This window comes from Coenobita brevimanus, chromosome 13, assembly GCF_032717465.1.
Source record: "Coenobita brevimanus isolate Jiangsu-jjx chromosome 13, ASM3271746v2, whole genome shotgun sequence".
NCBI classification, from domain to species: domain Eukaryota; kingdom Metazoa; phylum Arthropoda; class Malacostraca; order Decapoda; family Coenobitidae; genus Coenobita; species Coenobita brevimanus.
The window spans coordinates 40,250,999-40,269,843 of NC_136966.1; positions in this window are offsets into that span (position 1 = coordinate 40,250,999).

Below are 18,845 nucleotides of genomic sequence, written 5' to 3' on the forward strand. Positions count from 1 at the left end.
AAACAAAGAAAATAAAAAGTAAAAAAGGCAAGCTGAAGTTAGGCAAAAACTAAAAAATTTTATACCTTGATGTAAAAAAAAAAAAAATTTGGAAAAAAAAGCTAATAAAGAGATATAGATCTAGTTTAAACCATACAAAACCACAATAAATTCCCTTTAAAATGATATATATTTTACGGCCATTTATGTTACTGCGAAAGAAAAAAGGTGCACAATTTTGTATGATTCTCAGCCACATATCGGTATCTGCTTAACCCCTTAACCGCGGGGCATCACTTTCGTGATCCTCGGGAGCAAGGGATCATACAGCGGGGCGCCACTTCTGTGATTCTGTGTTATTTTTAATTCACCCGGGCTTTCAAGTGGTGGCTTGTATCATCTATCAGCACTACCAGTGTCCAGCTATACTCAGTTCTGCTAATGTCACCTGTACTCCCATCCACTGTTGACAATTTTGCCATTTTTCTCCTGTCCTTGACTCTCAGAGTTAATTAAAAATCAGGATTCAGAGCAAGAATGCTAAAAGTTTTTGGGTATTTCCCTTTTAGGTTGCCAACACACCTTAACAGACTTCTACTATGCATAAATATTGATTTCCACTGCAAATAAATGTACAGTAGTGCACCAACTTTCGCTACAGCAGGATTCGCGGAATCCACTTTCGCGGCATGCACCAAATATTCCCTAACTTCCACTTTCGCTTGAAAAAAATCGATTTTCGCGCACAAATTTTGGGTTTGGGACAATATTTTGAACTTTGAATTTCCTGCACCGCCCGCCCGCAACCCACCGCCATCTTGAATGACGTCATGTCAACACTCTGTCCACCCATTCCCGCCATTGTGTACGAGCGTGCTAGCTCCATTGTGTTGGATTCTCACGGTTCAATGGCCTCTACTATACCTGGTAGTGTGGGGAAAGGGCCTGGTGGTGTGGGGGGAGAGCTTGGTGGTGTGGGGGGAGTTGCATCTGAGGAGGCAGAGAGAGAGAGTGGTAACGAGGCAGCAAGAGGTGGCGCCAATACGTCTGGCGTGGCTAAATAAGCCCGCCACGCGCCTCGGATACTTACCCCCAACATCCATTAAACACCTCAACCTGGTCTCTGTGGTATGTTTCTCCTCATATAATGTGTACTGTACAGTTTTTATTGTTTGTATCTCACAATGCAATGTACAATAGTGATTTGATGTACTGTATTGCAAGTGAAAATGAAAATCTGATGTTACTTTAGGATAACCGGGAACCAATTAGCCTTTTTGCCATAAAGACAATGCCCCAACTTTCGCTAATTCCACTTTCGCGCATTATTTTTGGACCCAATTAGGCGCGAAAATTGGTGCCCCACTGTAAAGTATTTGCATATCAAATCAATATTCAAACAAAGTAGAAGTCTCACAAACAATGGTTTTCTAGTGCATTCTATAACATCTTCTCTTCAAAACAGGGGGTCTTCTCTATGGCATTTCCATTGCTAATGAGTATTTAAGCTGTTTCATGATTGCTATGAAAATTTCTCGCCATGATTATAGTGTGGGGACTGGATCCTGCAGGAGCTACTTTAAAGTACTGTAATTTGTAACCATGATGCTCAATTGGTAGAGAGTTGGCCTGCAGTCCTAACGGACCCAGGTTCAAATCCCGCTGGGGCAGGTAACAGTTTAAGGATTTGAATTTCATAAAATCAGACTACTGTTCTACCAGAAGACCTGCTGACATGTCGTAAAAATACCACCGCCCGCTAATACCAATACACAAGTCCTGTATGAAACAGCCCTAGCATGTATTCAGTAGGGAAGGTGGGAGTTGACACCGAAGTGGTGACATGTAGAGGTGTGCGGTACATATGAGGACTACTGGGCCTTGAAAGCAGGCTGTGAAAGCCTGTGCCCAGAGTCGGTCAAAAAAAAAAAAAAAAAAAAAAAAAAAAAAAACTCCTACCATGCCGACCCCTATCAAATCTTTCAATGAGAGAAGTGTGACTAATCCCTCACCCAATTAGCGATGACCTGGATGCAATGGGCATGACCCAGTCTGCCTGTGACATTCAGCATGCCTTTTCAAATGTGTCGCTGTTGTATGATGGTTGTGCTCCGGTGCAGTAGGACACAGTCCGGTGGTGATTTCGAAATAACATGGCAAGTCTAGAGATTTTTCACAATCATGGGGTTATAAATATCTATTTACGGACACCACAATCCAGTAGGGGAAGCCTGTTGTCTGATTTAGTTGTTTTACAGGGAGGGGCACTAACATTCTGTCAACCCACTTGTTGACATGCAGAGAACACATATGGGTTGGTTGTAACCATGGTTACCACCCAGCATTGTATATGGTTTCCTGGCTTACATGAAGCCATTAGGCTTGTAAGCCTAATGGTTTCCTGTAAGCTAGGAAACAATTTACAATGTCGAGTGTAAAATGTCATAAGTGCAGCAAGGTGTGTTGGCATAACACAGATGAGAGATACTGGTGGTGCAATAATCCCTAGCCACATGTATGCCAGGCTGCAGGCATCCCTATCTCTACCAGATTCAATGCAAACAAACGGGATAAACACAACATCACAGCTGTGGCTTTTTAACATAGGTGGCTAGCCTGTTTTGAGCAGCCTTCAAGGTTAGGTTTAGTGGTGGTCTAGATGGTTAATGTCATGGAGAAGTCTGGGAGTTTTGCCCTTCCAGTTAGGCACTTTTTTTTTTTTTTTTTTTTTTTTTAACACGTTACCCGCATTTCGGCAATATGAGTTCTCTCCCAGCATGCATTTCACTTCAGAACTCTCTCCCACCAGTCTGCATGGAGCTAAGACAGCGAGAGTATTTATGTTGCTTTACTGAGTACCAATGAGGGATATGCCTTCATAAAAGTAGTGCGTCACTGGTGGTCCAACACGTGGTATCCTGACATTTTCTTCTCGTATTGCATGATGCACCACCGGTGGATCACTGAGGTAGTGTACTACTTTGGTCCAGGTAGCACAGTCTCCGCTCACCCTTTCCTGGCACTTCTGTTCTCTTTGGTTTGTTACGATCTCATTCTCTGTCGTGAAGTTCCAGGTGGCTCTTGGCAATTTAGGTAGTTGAAGGAAATCCAAGCAAAGGTCCAACACTACCTTTATTTGTTATTATCTTGTTTCTTGCTCATTTCTCCTCCTTCTAAAATCTTCACTGGCCTTCTAACGGTTTCTTGCATCACTGAAGACAGTGTTTCTTGCAACCAAGCATAATGATAGCTGGGTACATTGAATGCTGTAATAGTAATTGGCAGTATCCAGCTAGGGATAATTACAAGTACCATAATTAATTACTGATTATAATTATTTAAAATTATAAAAAAAATTCTAATAACCAGAAACATCCAGCACTTCTTTTTTATTGTTTGTTTCCTCACAAAGTGAATGTAGAATTGTTCAAAACAAGAGAGGTTACTCCATTTTTTCTTCCAGTAAAAAAATCACAAATATTTATCATTAGTAAATTTTTCTTTTTTTTCCCCCAAGAAAAGTGTATTTGCATCTTATGGCCCTAGTTCTGCAACACAGGGTTGTTTTTCAATGTTTCTGTGCAATTACTAGTATTGTTTGATATCTAAATGAAATGTAATAGTCACTACTGGAAGTTTGATATATATTCCCTAACTAAATAGGCATTTCTCTAATCTTATATCATCATCATTATCCCATTCAACATGTCTTCTACTGTAGAAGCAGCAACAAAAAATCTGCCCAGCCAATATTCGTGAAGGTGAAATATATGAAAATGCAAAAACAAATTATTACTCATTATTGTACCATCAGCATACCAACACACTAGGAAAGGAGACCAACGTGCTGAGCCACCAACGTGGCTCAGCACACAGGTAACATGTTAAATATATCTATCTATCTATTGCCGGATGCCATAATCCTGTAAGGGGTGGCCATTTGACTTTGAGTTATTGATTTTACAGGAAGGGGCACTAACCCTCCACCAATCCACTTGTTGACACGTAGGGAGCACGTATGGGTTGGTCATATGGTTACCACCCAGCATTGTAAATGGTTTCTTGGGTTACAGGAAACCATTTGGCTTGTCACTCAATGTAAAGCCACCTGTAAAGAAAGAAGAGCAAAAAGAAGTGGCAGGATATGCTTGTCTAAAAATGGGCTTTCACATATTCTGATCATTTTTTTTACCATGTCACTTTTTTGTGTGTGTGGGTGGGGGATGGGGTCAAAATGGCAAAATATGACACTTCCGATGAAAATGGCCATTTAAAAATTGTAACACATGGAAATCTTTCATTTAACTCCCCAATATAAAAACGGGTGAGATAAAAAATCCACTACGACCGTGCAATCCCCCCTCCCCTTGCGTACAACCAGTTAAGTACTAAAAAAAAGCATTTGTGAATGGTTTCTATAGAAGAGAAAATGCTTACAACTGCATAATGATAATCACATCAATTTCTGTGTCCGTTAGCTAACTGTAATTCCAAAATGATAAGTGCTGCCTACTTCTTCCTTAGCTTTTATCATTCTTTTTCTTTGCCTGACCTCCTCTCGTCCTATTTCTCCCATCGGTAAATTTTTAGAAGTAACCAACGTTTTCTTTTATTATTATTTTTATGGTTTCCAATGCAAAATACCATGTTTTAATTAGGTTTGACCTTCATTTTGGGGGGAAAATCCCCCTTTTGTAATTTTGAGTAAGACTTCCAAAAGTGGGTTTATCCCCCCAAATCAAGATCAAAATTAATTGAAAACACACTATTCTGCACTAACCCAAACTAACCTAACCTAGGGCCTGACATAGACCGAGTGCACATTCCTGCACCAGTCAATATGGCGCGACATTCATCCGCTACCGAGATAGCCTAACCTAAGCCACTATATGACGACCCCTACAAAATTAGCTCCCCCAACTCAAACTAGCCTTAAAAGGTAAGTCTTGGTTAGAATAGTTCAGGGACGTAATATAATGAAAATCAGTAACATTAGTTACTTCTAAAGTTATACCCTCCCATCTTTCCTGTCACTACTTATTGCTTTTCTTTCCGTTACAGGTGGCTTTACATTGAGTGACAAGCCAAATGGTTTCCTATAAGCCAAGAAACCATTTACAACGCTGGGTGGTAACCATATAACCGAACCATACGTGCTCCCTACGTATCAAGTGGGTTGGTGGAGGGTTAGTGCCCCTCCCTGTAAAACAAATAAGAGTTAAATGGCCACCCCGTACGGGATTATGGCGTCTGGCAATAGACAGAGATAGATAACCATATGCGACGAGTGTACTCTGATGGCTGCAAGCCTCACAAGCTAGCCACCTCTCCGACATTGTCGCTTTGCTAGCGAACGACAGTGAGCAAAGCGATCCAGGATAGCCTATGGGCCGTTCACCGAACATATGTTAACCTGTCAGGGTAGGATGAACGCACCCTGGGTTCATTGGCTGGGTGAAGACGACCGTGTCGCCGTCGACGTTCCTGACCACCAAAACCCGTCACAGGTTTGGTAAACGAATAAAGACTTACCGGTCTAACGTTTCTCCATCATTCACTTACAGGTCACTTAATTTTAATGTCTGATAATGCTTGATTTCTATGGGTTACAAATTTCAGTACGGGCGAAACGGATGAGGTCCAACTGCCTTTGAGGCCGGATTGACCTCAAATCGAACATGTTTGGAACAACAAAATTATAACCAGTAGCAGCGGGAAGAACGGCACGTGTTTTTTTTTTTTTTTCCCCTTGAATGTAAAGGTATACAGAGCACATGTACAACAAAAGGAGGTCCTGCCACTCACCTCCTTCAGCAAATATAGTTATTAAGCAGTCGGTGATTACAACAGTATAAAACAAAAGGAGGCGGTGAATCGGTGTCCGGTCATTTCGCCCTTAAATCATTTCACCGCACTGTGGAGTCATTTCGCCCACAAGTCATACTTCAGGTATACTGTCAGGAAAATAACGAACAGGGGCAACTCCGTTGAAGCAAAGAGGATTAAGGTGATAGCGGCGGGTTCTGACGACGGTGTCGGAAGGGTCATCTCGTCTAGTTATTCCTGTGACAAACGAACAAATGATTTACTCTTCACAGATTGCGAGCGAGTTGTGTGTCGTCTGATATGAGCTCAGCAGTCAGAACATTCATCCATTCATTCATTGCCAGACGCCATGTATCCCACACGAGGTGGCCAAGGGCTTAGAGTTAATTGTTTTACAGGGAGGGGCACTAATCCTCCACCAACCCCACATGACACGTAGGGATGCCAACAGCATCTGGTGTTCCCAGGCGGTCACCCATCCAAGGACTAACCAGACCCAACGAGTCAGAACATAAATAATATTAAGAATCATGCTTCTTTTACTACCTTTAGCAAGCCTTAGAACACGTCCCCGTCTCACAGTGCCAAGGCTCCAACAGATCAGTGCCCAAAACACTCGTATGAACAAATGTATACACTTTCGTTTCAAGCGTATAAAATTATACTCAGAAGCTTGGGTTTATTTCCAAAGGCCTAAGCTAATAGTATGGAATAGATTGTTGATAGTTCCCCATAAAAGTCACTGATTAAGCATTCGGTACACCTATGGAATAACGGAACTTCTCGTCCACGTTTTGATGGGGAATCATGTACTAAGGAATCGTTCATCAAAACGCATGGGGTTTCGTAAGGTAGTAGGGACCTCAGTCACTTTACTCTATAGGTTCTATAAATCAGTGGTCGTTGTTTTGGCTGCGTCTCAGACCCACAAAGTGAATCGTACCTACGTCCGACGAGGGTCTGGGAGCGGTAAACTGCATGGGGTCTTCTCATGTGGGTCTTGTATTCAGATGTTTCGTCGAAGAGGCGAATTTGTTTAAGATGTATCCATCCAAGGCATAGTAAGGTTAAGTTTATTCAGTAGCAGGACCCTACCAGTTCACTTTTTATTCTTTAAAGTTTGTTTTCCATATTTTTCTGATTATTATTATAGTGGTAAACTGTTGCAACAGTGGTGGTAAGCTATGTGTAATCCTTTAAGAAGACAGGACGGTAAATTTTCGGAAATACACCAAACTAATGAACAATGAAATTAATATGCTCATTGCTGAATTTAAGCATTTCTAAACATTTGCTGTCATGTAAGCATTCATTGCAAATGCTTTCCTATCAGTCGATCTATTGCCAGATGCCTTAATTCCGTAAAGGGTGGCCCCAAACAAATCACTTCCATGCCGTCCTGTCCAACGCCATTTCAATGCCCTGCTCCCAGTTCACACCCTCTGTATTGCTAGGAAAATTTGGATACCTCTAATGCCACCAGTGTATCGCTCAGAATTTATTAAATATTATGGGGAATGGGGGGAGTAGCATGATCTTTATGGCTAAGCCACCAGTGTAATAAGCTTGAATTACCCATTTTAAATTGCCAGCGTGGCTGCCATTGAGATATCAAGCCTATTTTGAGTGTGAAATCCAAAACTAACTGGTGTGGTTTAATTCCCGTACTCTGTAGTAGGTACAAACTGATTGACTGAAATGGGTCCAAACAGTTTGAATTTTCACTGAAGAGGGTAGCGTGAGTTTACCTCAGATATTCAAAACTCAGTTTACCCAATTCTTTGGTTACTGTTTCCTCTGATAATATCTTAATTAGAATGATCTGTTGGCTATATCAGGCGTCGTCCTCCTTGGTCACTAGTGTACTCGGGGAGGGTCGATACTAAACAGCATGAAACTCCATTTTCTTGCTAATAATGGGACATGTTCATATCCATCCAGTTCAGTTTAACAACAAAAACTCAAAAGTTACAACCGACTTTATGCTTAACAAATTTCCAAGAACAAGAGAGTAAGTTTATAACAGTTAAATCAACTCTGATTACATTGTTCCACTCATGAATCATAATAAAGAAACTTCTCAACCTATGATAACAAACAGCTGTATTTAGATTTTGGCCTAAAACAAAGAAGGTGGGGGAGGGGAATGTAAAAGTATGTAGGTGTGATGACGTAGCAGGCAGACGGACTTGCTTGGTGCTGAGATCTGCGAACGGGATGAGAGATGATCGTAGAGTCACACACAAGAATTATGCTATTGAACACAACTATTAATCATTCCATCCTCCACAACTCACAATGTAAAAGTAACCTGGGGGGGGGGAGAATATATATAAGAAAGTTTATCACTAACCTGCGAACAGGATGAGAGATGATTGTAGAGTCACGCACATGAACCGTGACTTATATAGACTAGGGGAACTAGTCTAATTATATCCGAAGATGTCAACTCCCCGGATACTGTTATTCTTTAACAACCATGTCTCGTATCACTTAGTTTCTGATTGACCCTTTTAGGGTATATAGTATCTCACAAAGATTATACGACGATGGTGAAAATTTGAATATTATTAATAATGATCTCATCATGAATATGAATGGTAAAGTAGGGAATGTGAAGGTGGATGGAGTAGTTGGTGAGTGGGGTGTGCCTACTGAGACAGATGAGAATGGCAGTGCATTAGTGGACATTTGTGCTGGGAGGGGGTTGGTGATAGCCAATACCCTCTTCAGGCACAAAATGATCCACAGGTATACATGGCAAGTGATGAGAAGGGTGGGTGTTGAACTGAATGAAAGGAAGGCAATGATTGATCATATGTGTGTGGATGAAAGGATGCGAAGATGTGTAATGGATGCCAGAGCTTATAGAGGTTCGGGGAGTGGACTTTCTGACCACTACTTGGTGGTGGCCAGAATCAAGACACAAGTAAAATGGAGAAATAGAAGGGAAGGACGGGAGGAAGGAGTAGTTTCAAGGAGAGTGGAAAGGGTACAAGAGGATGAGAAAAAGGCAGAATATAAGAGAGAAATGGAAGAACGATTGGGTAAATATGAATTGGAGCAGATGAGGGACGTGGATGGTGTGTGCAAGATATTCACAGAAGAAGTATGTGCAGCATGTGATGTGTGTGGGGTGAAGAGAAGACAAAAGGGATTGCAAGGAACAGCATGGTGGAATGAAGAGATGAGACAGGCTGTGGCACAAAAGAAGAAAGCATACAATGAATGGATGGGAAACAGGGGTGTGGAAGAAGTTGATAGGTGGAAGAGAGAGTTATATGAAGAAAGGAAGAGAGAAGTGAAAAGATTAGTAAGACAGAGTAAGAAGAGAGTGGATGAGGAATTTAGAAGGAATTTGAGTGTAATGTGGAGGGACTGTAAGAAAATGTTCTGGAAAGAGATGAGGAGAGTAAAACAGGGTGGCAGTGAAGGTAGTAGGGGAGTGAAAGATAAAAATGGTAGATTACTAGTGGAGAAGGGAGAAGAAGTGAGGAGATGGAGAGAACACTTTAAGGAATTTTGAGCATAGACAATGAAAGTAGCTAATGCGAGTATAAGTGGCTGGGAGAAGGAGGGAGGTGAGAAGACAGGAAGAAGTCAGTAGGATAGAAGTTGTGGAAGCAATGAAGAAAGTCAAATTGGGGAAAGCCCCCAGCATTGATGGAGTGTGTGGTGAAATGCTGAAGCATGGGGGAGAGATAGCAGTAGAATGGATGTGGAAGATGTGCAGATTGGCCTGCGAGGAAGGATTGGAAGTCAGGTATAATTATTCCCTTGTACAAAGGAAAAGGGGAAAAGGAAGTGTGTGGTAATCAAAGGGGCATTTGTCTTCTTAGTGTAATAGGAAAAGTGCATGGTAGGATATTTATTGACAGTTAGGGAAGTAACAGAGGAATTAGTTGGAGAAGAACAAGGAGGCTTTAGGAAGGGAAGATGTTGTGTTGATCAGATATCCATTCTTAGATCTTTAGTGGAAAAGTTTCTAGAGAAGAGAAAGAAGTTCTATGCGGCCTTCATGGATTTAGAGAAAGCATCTGACAGGGTGGATAGAAAAGGATTCTGGAAAATATTAAGAATATATGGAGTAGATGGGAAGTTGTTGAATGCTGTGAAGAGTATGTATGAGGGTGCTAAGACTGCAGTGCGTGTGGACGATGAACTGAGTGAATTTTTCTGTTTTAAGGTTGGGTTGAAACAGGGATGTGTCATGTCTCCATGGTTGTTCAATCTGTACATGGATGGGGTAATAAAAGAGATACAAGATAGGTCAGTGGATGCTGGAGTGGCCCTAGTGAGAGAGGGTAGTGTTTGTAAACTCCCTGTACTGTTGTTTGCAGATGATACTGTTGTTAAGTGAAGATGAAGGGGAGCTGCAAGGCTTGGTGGATGAGTTTGGGAGAGTGTGTAAGAAATGGAATCTAAAGGTGAATATAAAGAAGAGTAAAGTGATGGTCTTTGAGAGAGGTGAAGTAAGTGAATGTACAGTGAGGTTGGATGGTGAGGAAATGGAAAATGTGAGTACGTTTAAGTACTTGGGGAGTGTGATGAGTATGGATGGAAGTTTGGAGGGTGAAGTGCTTGAAAGGGTACAACAAGGAAGAAAGGTTGCTGGTTCCTTGAAAGCAGTGGTAAGAAACAGGGAAATGAGCATGGAAGTGAGAAAGTTACTACATGACAGTATTGTGATGCCAACTGTAACGTATGGAAGTGAAGCTTGGACGTTGTTGGAAGGACACAAGTCAAGAGTGAGAGCAGTGGAAATGAGTTGTTTAAGAGGAGCCTGTGGAGTCACATGGAGAGACATTCTGACAAATGAGGATATAAAGGAGCGTTGTGATGTGGATGTGGATGTGGATGTGATAGGAAGCGTTAGGAGGAACACACTGAGGTGGTTTTGCCATGTGGAGAGGATGGAGGGTGAAAGACTGATGAGAAGAGTGTATGTGAGGGAGGTGGAGAGGGGGGAGAGGGAGGAGAGGCTGAGGATGAGATGGAGGGATGGAGTGGAGAGGTAGGCCTATATGAGAGAGGGGGTGTGTGAGTTGGGAGCAGGGCAGTGAAATGGCGGGGGACAGGGCGACTTGGAGGCGATTTGTTTGTGGCCACCCCGTACGGGATTGAGGTGTCTGGCAATAGATAGAGAGATAGATCTCATCACTTAATATTAATTTTTTTTTCATGACGTTCGGACATTATTTTGTCGGTTAAGCTTGGCTCGTAATATGTACACCACAATCAGAAATTCGAGATTAACATCTCATAGGATATTATGAACTTCTTCTCCCTTTCTGATACTTCTCAATTAATGTTTCTATCACTGAAATGGATTAGGACCGAAGGATATCTTTGAATTTACTGAAACAGAAGACTATGAAGTTTGGCTAATTTAAATGTTTGCCAAACCTTTGTTACCAGCGTGTTTTATGGAGGGGGGGAGGTTTGATCGGCTGATGCAATACTTCACGCGAATTACATGATACATGGATGTTTACCTGCTACCTTTTCTCTACAATACAAGAAATCACACTTATACTATACTTATATATAATTACACATGTACTAGATTACAATTATTCACACTTATACTAAATTGCTCTTAACTACTAAATTATATCTAGGCCTATATTATATCCTAACCTAACTCGCTGGCACTACACCCACTCTCTCATATACCTCTCCATTGCATCCCTCCATCTCATCATCGGCCTCACCCTCCCTCTCCCCCCCTCCACCTTACTCGCATGCGGTACACCATCATCAGTCTCTTACTCTCCATCCTCTCCACATGGCCAAACCACTTCAGTGTATTTCTCCTAAGCCTTTCTATCATGTCCACATCCACACCACAATGTTTCTTCACATCCTCATTTGTCAGTCTGTCTCTGCATGTAACTCCACATGCTCTTCTCAGGTAACTCATTTCTGCTGCTCTCACTTTTGACTTGTGTCCTTCCAACAAGATCTTAGCTTTACTTCCATATGTTAGCCTTGGTATCACAATGCTGTCATGCAGCAACATTTTTACTTCTATGCACACTTCCCTGTTCTTTATCACTGCATTCAAAGAGCCAGCAAGCTCCCTTCCATGTTGTACCTTTTCAAGCACTTCACCCTCTAAACTTCCATCCTTACTTATCAAACTACCCAAGTACTGAAATGCATTCACCTTTTCCATTTCCTCTTCATCCAGCCTTAGTGTACATACAGTTTGTGTATGCACCAACACAAGTCAGGTGAAAGAAGAGTTCTGGACAAACGTGGAAGCATGAATGAAAAAGTTTGAGAAGAATGAGAGAGTGTTTTTGATTGGAGATATGCATGGAAAAGTAGGGAATGTGAAGGTGGATGGAATAGTTGGTGAGTGGGGTGTGCCTGCAGAAGTGGATGAGAATGGCGATGCTCTAGTGGACATTTGTGCCAGGAGGGGATTGGTGATAGCCAATACCATCTTCAGACACAAAATGATCCACAGGTATACGTGGTGAGTGATGAGAAGGGTGGCTGGTGACCTCAATAAATGGAAGGCAATGATTGATTATGTGTTTGTGGATGATAGAATGAGAAGGTGTTTAATGGATGCAAGAGCATCTAGAGGTTGGTGAAGTGGACTTTCTGATCACTACTTGCTGGTGGTGAATGTCAAGGTTCAAGTGAAATGCAGGCTTAGAAGAAGGGAAGGACAGGAGGAAGTAGTTCATACAAGGAGGGTAGAAAGGTTGCAAGAGGATGGAATAAATGCAGAATATAAGAGAGAAATGGAGGGGTGATTGAGTAAATATTATTTGGAGCAGATGGGGGATGTTGAAGGTGTGTGCAAGATATTCACAGAAAAAATCTGTGCAGCATGTGAGGTGGTGTGTGGGGTGAAGAGAAAATGAAAGGGGGTGCAAGGAACAGCATGGTGGAAGGAAGAGATGAGACAGGCTGTGGCACAGAAGAAGAGAAAATACAGTGAGTGGATGAGAAAAAGGGGCATGGAAGAAGGTGAGAGATGGAAGAGAGAGTTATACTGTATGTAAGGGGGAAGAGAGAGGTGAAAAGATTAATAAGAGAGTAAGAAGACAGTTGATGAAGAATTTGGAAGGAATTTGAGTGTAAAGTGTAGGGAATGTAAGAAAATATTCTGGAAAGAGGCAAAGAGTGTTTGACAGGGTGATGAAGAACTTAGTCGAGGAGTTAAAAATAAAAATGATAGATTGCTAGTGGAGAAGGGAGGAAAAGTGAACAGATGGAGAGAACACTTTAAGGAATTGTTGAACATAAGAGTATGAAAATAATGTGAGTATTAGTGGCTGAGGAACGGCTGGGAGAAGAAGGTATGTGAGAAGAGAGGGAGAAACCAGTTGGATGGAAGCTGTGGAATTAATGAAGAAAGTCAAGTGGGGAAAGTCCCAGGTATTGGTGGAGTGTGTGTTGAAGTGCTGAAGCATGGGGGAGAGATACCGGTAGTAGTATAATGGATATGGAAAATATGCAGATTGGCATGGGAGGAAGGTACAGTCCCAGATTGGAAGTCAGGTATAATTATTCCCCTGTACAAGGGAAAGGAGGAAAAAGAAATGTGTGGTAATCACAGGGGCATTTGTCTTCTTAGTGTAATGGGAAAAGTACATGGTAGGATACCGGTACTTATGGACAGAGTTAGGGAAATAACAGAGGAATTAGTTGGAGAAGAACAGGAAGGTTTTAGGATGAGAAGAGGTTGTGTAGATCAGATATTCATTCATAGGTCATTAGTGGAAAAGTTTATAGAGAAGGGAAAGAAGTTGTATGTGGCCTTCATGGATTTGCAGAAAGCATATGACAGGGTGGATAGACAAGAAATGTTAAAAGTATTGTATTAAGAATATTGGAGTAAATAGGAAATTGTTGAATGCCATGAAGAGTGTGTATGAGGGTGCTAAGGTTGCAGTGCATGTGGACAGTGAACGGTGTGAATTTTTCAATATGAAGGTTGGTTTGAAACAGGGATGTATCATGTCTCCATGGTTGTTCAGTCTGTATATGGATGGGGTTGTAAATGAGATACAAGGTAGGGCAGTGGATGTTGGAGTGGCCCTGTTAAGTGAAGACAGTGTTTGGAAACTCCCTGCACTGTTGTTTGCAGATGATTTCTGTATTGGTAAGTGAAGATGAAGGGGAGGTGCAAAGCATGGTGAATGAGTTTGGTACAGTATGTTAGAAACGGAATCTGAAGGTGAATGTATGGAAGAGTAAAGTGATGGTCTTCAAGAGAAATGAAGTCACTGATGTACAATGAGGTTGGATGAGGAGGAAATGGAAAATGTGAGTGTGTTTAAGTACAGGTACTTTGGTAGTGTGATGAGTAAAATGGAAGTTTAGAGGATGAAGTGCTTGAAAGAGTACAACAAGAAAGAAAGGTTGCTGGTTCTTTGAAAGCAGTGATAAGGAATAGGGAAATGAGCATGGAATAAAAAAGTTGCTGCATGAGAGTATTGTGATACCAAACTCTAATGTATGGAAGGGAAGCTTGGACCTTGTTGAAGGGACACAAGTCAAGAGTGAGAGCAGTGGAAATGAGTTACCGTACTTTAGAGGAGCGCGCAATCACATGGACAGACAGACAGATAAACGAGGAAGTGAAGGAGCATTGTGGTTGGAATAGAAAGCATTAGGAGAAATACACTGAGATGGTTTGGCCATATGGAGAGGATAGACAGCGAGAGACTGACGAGGAGAGTATGTGAGTGAGGTGGAGGGGGGGGAGAAGGAGGGGAAGGCCAAGGATGAGATGGAGGGATGGAATGGAGAAGTATGTGAGTGAGGGGGGAGTGAGCTGGGAGCAGGGCAGTGAAATGGTGGGAGACAGGGTGACATGGAGACAATTTGTTTATGGCCATCCCTTACAGGATTAAGGCACCTGGCAATAGATAGAGCAACAGACCATGCCTTTACTCTTCCCTACATTCACTCTTAGAGTCTGTTTCGTAGACACTCTGCCAGACTCATTCACCAAGCCTTGCTGTTCCCCTTCCTCTTCACTTATTGTAACAATGCAGTATCATCTGCAAATAACAGTACAGGGAGTTTCCAAACACTGCCCTCTCTCATTAGGGTCACTTCAACATCCACTGTCCTACCTTGTACCTCTTTTATAACCCCATCCATTTACAGGTTGAATAACCATGGGGACATGAAATATAGCTGTTTCAATCCAACATTCAGATAGAAAAATTAACTCAATTCACTATCAACACATAATGCAGCCATAGCCCCCTCCTACATACTCTTCACGGCATTCAACATCTTCCCATTGACTCCACATTTTCTTAACCCGCATCGTCCCAGCGACGTGAATTAACGTCCGCACATGATGTGCACTCATGTCCCGGCGACGTGAATTAACGCGGCAACATTGCAAGGTCCCTAATTTGCACAATTTTCAATTTTCGTGAGTGATTTTTGGCACGTATACACGGGACACCTTCCTCTATTCCTCTACAGTCTACAAGATGCCAAGCAAGGACAATGCCTTACACCGCATAACCTCTCCTCCCCCCCCTGCACGCCATTGTCTCGGCAATTCACCTGTTACCAGTGACCTGGCCAATAAAGACATTCAGGGCCAGAGTGATTCCCCAATCGATGACAATGTGGAGGACAAAGTATACATAGCATTAAAGGAAGAAACAGAAATGATGATCAGGTAATGTGGGGAAAAAAAGGTCATGAATGGTGATGAGTTAGTGAGTGAAACAATGCTTATAATGCCTATATTACTGTTTGAAAACCAATATACTCTTGTACTACATATAAATTTGTACCAAGTAAATAAATAAATACTGTTTATGAGTGGATAAAATAGTTACCCTCCCATAGAACTCGTTTTCTTTGATGCCAGCCTGTTAGAAAACCCAGTCAGGTAAGGAAGTACTTGTACCTAGATCGAGTATTTTAAATCTCAGGTGAGTGATTTCTCTATGAATTTTCGATGTTTTCACCAAAAGCGGATGTTTGAGCCCCCCAAGAAAAAGGTCCAAAAATGTCGGGACTGGGGCGTACCACTGCCCAGAAAACGTCGGGATGGGGCAGGTTAATACTTTCCACATTCCTTGCTTATCCACCCTGTCATATGGTTTCTCCAAATCCATGGAGGCTGCATATAACTACTTTCCTTTCTCTAGAAACTTTTCCACTAAAGATCTAAGAATGAACATCTGATCTACACAACCTCTTCCCATCCTAAAAACCTCCCTGTTCTTCTTCAACTGATTCCTCTGTTATTTCCCTGACTCTGTCAATAAGTATCCTACCATATACTTCTCGTATTACACTAAGAAGACAAATGCCCCCATGATTACTACACACTTTTTTTTCCCTTTTTCCTTTGTACATGGGAATAATTATACCGGACTTCCAATCCTCTGGGACTGTACCTTCCTCCCAGGCCAATCTGCACATCTTCCATATCCATTCTGCTATTATCTCTCCCCTACGCTTCATCATCTCACTAAACACTTCATGACTTCCTGGGGCTTTCCCCATTTTGACTTTCTTCATTGCTTCCCCTACTTCCATCATACTGATCTCTTCCTTCCTTCTCACCTCCCTCTTTCTCCTACCCATTCCCCAGCCACTTATACTCGCATTAGCTACTTTCATTGTCCATGTTCAACAGTTCCTTAAAGTGTTCTCTCCATCTGTTCACTTTTTCTTCCTTGTCCACTAGCAATCCACCATTTTATCTTTCACTCCCCTACTAACTTATTTATCATCCTATCTAACTCTCTTTACTTCTTTCCAGAACATTTTCTCATATTCCTTCCATGTTACACCCAGATTCCTTCCAAAATGGTGAATAATATTGTGTAATTTGAAATATTATCATAACCTAACCTAGCCTATATTATGACATTTCGGCATGTTTGGTTGTTATTACTGGTTAGATTAGATCAGGTTTGGCTAGGATGTAGTTAAGTAAAGTTACTGTAGATTGGCATAGCTCAGGTTAGGTTTGGCTTAGTTAATTTAAACTGGGTTAGGTTTAGTTTGGTTTGGTTGAGGTTAGGTTGTTATTTTTAGTTTGGTTAGGTTATATTGTTTTGTTAGGTAAGCTTAGTGTATGAATGTGTTAAGTTAGATTTGTAATAATAAATTTCAGTAGATTTGAGTGGTTTTAGAAAGTATCCCATTCATGTCTGTGACACTGATTACTTCTGTTCATGACTCCAGAGTGTGGTAAACGCTTTGTATGACACCAACTGCCCCTGCTCTGATGATACAGGCCCATGAAAAGCGAGCTTTCACAATCGAAATGTTCTGGCCCAGTGAAAACATCTCGCTTATACAATGATGTCATGGCTTATGCAGTAGGCAGATACACTTGAGGCATGTATGAGTGCATACATTTGTTAGTCTTGGACCAGGGAAAAACAAGCATTTGCAGCTAAAAGGTCCTGACCCAGTGAAAATCTCTTACTCATTCGATGATGTCATGGTGGATGCGCTGGGTAAATGCGTGTGAGGAATGTGGATGTGCCACTTTTGGGCTGGGCTTAGTCACTCATTGGAACAGTTAGATGACAGTGTTCCAGGTATAGCTGTTTCTTGCTAAATTTGCTGGATTAAATATTTTTCAATGGGATATTTTGGGAGTTTGTGAGCTTGGTGGTTTTAAAATTAACCTAAATTAGAGACTGGGTAACTAGGGAGGTAACCCTTTCAGCCTAAACTGGCATAAGACAGACAGAGGGTAAGTGGATATAGTGATCTGGGCCAAGGTTTAGCTACTTCGGTTGAGCCACCGTCCATCTCCCATAAAAGACATATTAATTGATATACGGTAGTCTTTAAGTGACCTTTTTTGAATTGTTACCTAAACTAAGTTTGCAGTTTGATGGCAAATTTAATGGTAATACTATACAGTGCAATACAGGATATACTCTACATTGTGGTTTAGTGGTTTTTGGGCTTGTTTTCTGTTACATTCTACCATGGTGGTAGACCTAGCAACACTATTGGATGTCATGGCCTGATGCACTGGGCCACCGTGTGTGAGTGTACATATGTTTGTGAGTCATGGGCTTGGGCGCAGCCTAACTCAGAGGCGTGTTCGAACCATAAAATGCAGAGTGTGGATTTTCGTCTCGTGGTGGTAATGAAACTACTGTACTGTAACCAAGTGCATGGTAACTAGGGGATCATAGTACATTCCTTGGGCCAAAATATGTGCTGTCAGTACTGGTAGGTGGTGGCAACTACAGTATCATCCACTCACTTGATATAGTGGTGCCCACTTCTTCCCTCACCTTTATCATTCTTTTTCTAGGTCTGCCCTCCCTTCTTCCTATTTCTCCTATCTTTCCTGTCACTTTTTATTTCTCTGCTTTCATTTTCAGGTGGCTTTACTTTGAGTGACAAGCCTAATGGTTTCCTGTAAGCCAGGAAACCATGTGCAACACTGGTTGGTAACCATATAATCAACCCATATGTGTCCCCTACTCGTCAGCAACAACAAGTGGGTTGGTGGAGGGTTAGTCCCCCTCTCCATAAAACAGCTAACTCAAAGACAAATGACCACCTCTTATGGGATCTGACCGTAGATAGACAGACAGCACAGTAGATGGAAGAGTTGCCTGAAATTTATAGATAGTTGTAGCAAATTCAGTTTTTTTTTTTTTCCTCTCATTTCAGTGAGAGGTATCACCTGAGCTGATTAAATTAATCTGCTGGCTGCCAGAATGAATTATAAAAGATATTATTCTTCTGAATAGATTGATGGAGCTACTGTGTGTTCCTTCACCACAAGGTCTTTCCTGTACTGAATGAATTTGCCACCTGGTAGCTAGAATTAATTAAAAAAAACATAGGAAAAGTTGCTGTATCCATCCATCCATCATCCAATCCTATGTCACCCCATAAGGAGCGTAGGAACCTGGAGCTAGGCATGTTGGTCCCGACATTTAAGATGAGAGTGAAGTTGCTGTATGTATATTATTTATTTATTTGTGTATTTATTTGTAGTTTTTATTTTTTGCTCATATCTACTTCAGCCTTATTGTAAATGTATTGTTATC